We start from the raw sequence: 2,092 nt of genomic DNA on the forward strand, positions 1-2,092 counted from the left end.
GGTTTATTGAAGGTGGATGTAAATACCTTTCAATCAGAAATGCTTGTGGTGAAAAACTGTGTGTCTCGCAGAAACCCCTGTTTCACTTTCGAAGATATCAAATTAATCATGGATGCAGAGCTTTATCCTAATTTATATAAACTGTTATCATTATCTTTAACAATTCCAATTACCTCTGCTACATGCGAAAGGTCATTCTCAGCAATGAGAAAGATTAAAAATTGTCTTCGAAAATCTATGAATCAAGATAGATTTACAAATTTGTCATTAATTTATATAGAAAGTAATTTATCAAATGAATTGTCCAACAAAAAAATATTAGATACATTTGCAATTTCTAAACGAAGTTTCCAATTATAATAATATACTTAATAAATAAATATATTATATTACATTTATTTACCTAAATGTTGTTATTTTTTCATTCAAATATTTTTAGCTTTATTAATAGATGCATTTAAATTTATAATATCGTTGTCTCAGAATGAAAAGCAATATAAAAAACAATATATTAAATGTGGGAAAGTGGGTGAGAAAAAAATGAAATTGCCATATTGGTACTTGAATGGGGGTGTGGGTGGCAGAGCCCCCCACGGGTCTGTTTCATTTAAATATGTTAAGCCCCTCCAAGTTTAAAACTGATATTGCGCCTTTGTAAAGTGCATTTGTTCCTTTTTTTTTATAGTGTACAATTTAATGTTGTAATACGTTTTGACAGTAATTAAAATAATGCATCATCGTGGTCTGTGTTTATAACAAAATTGTCATAAATAATTAACTATGACCAAACGATTAAAAAACGGATTAATTATTATTTATTTATTTTTTTTTTTGGTGGGGAGGGCGTACAAATATTGTTGACCCAGGGCGCAAAAATTGTAAATACGGCCCTGATTATCATGTTCAAGTCAAAACATATTATCGCTCGTGTTATTAGTATTGCAGGAGCATACTTGATATAATACAATAATAATGCGTTTTGCATCAGCAGAAATAGGAATAACTTTAAAACGTGATATTGCCATTACCTTTTCAAAACCTGCAATACCACATTTTGGTCTGAAACAAAATTTTTAAATAATTAAAAACAATGTTTACGATTTAGATAGATTTTTTTGACACTGTCAATCGTTTACTTTTTATTTTTTACATATAAATAAACTTATTCTGAGTGTTCATAGTCATCAAAAAATGTGTTACACTTTTCCTTGATTTGTGAACATTTTGGTTTTTGGCAATACCGCCTTTTGCATTTCCACCCTTCAATTATAACAGGTATCATTTCATATATTTATCAAAAATATTTTTAAGTATTCTGTATACTTTTATAGTATTCTAAATACTTTATTCGTAAAATTAGATTTATCAAGTATTCTAATACATATTCGGAATACTATTTTTCATAAGTATTCGAGTATTTATTCCAAATACTTTTCAAAAGTATGTTACCCAAGACTGTTTAAGACTGTTTAAGACTGTTACACCGACATTTATATCCGTCTTATAAGTGCGTATCATACCAAATTGTACGTTCAGTAGAACGCATTTAGCTCCGTTGTCTTAAAAATTAAAGTGAATTGACCTCTTATAAAATTTAAACGTAAGATTATTAAATAGGCAATCTCATGGGCTTTTATTATATTTTAATTTTAAAGATAGGTAATGAGTTTATTAAAATTTAAAATTGTTTGTACTCACTTTTACAGTTAAAATATAACAAAAAGCCGACGAGATTGCCTAGATAATAATCTTATATAAGGTCAATCAGTCTAATTTTTAAACTAACAGAGCTTTACGTGTTCTGCTGAAAGTGCAATTTGCTATGTAACAAATATTGGTGTAACGTCTTCTTAATAATATTTAATTTAAATGCCATTTATTTAAAATGTTTTACTATATGTCTCTATTTGTTTTAAATTTATGTAGATATGGGTATCTATTCTTAAAACCTTATAATGCTAGATTAAATAAAAACCTTGAGTAATGTAATTTAAAATGTATAAAAGTAAACAAACATTTTGAACAATTTAATACAGTTAATGTAGGAATATACTTATGTAGGAAACTAAATATTGACATAACTAAATTTAAA

This window comes from Acyrthosiphon pisum, chromosome X, assembly GCF_005508785.2.
Source record: "Acyrthosiphon pisum isolate AL4f chromosome X, pea_aphid_22Mar2018_4r6ur, whole genome shotgun sequence".
Taxonomy (NCBI): Eukaryota; Metazoa; Arthropoda; class Insecta; order Hemiptera; family Aphididae; genus Acyrthosiphon; species Acyrthosiphon pisum.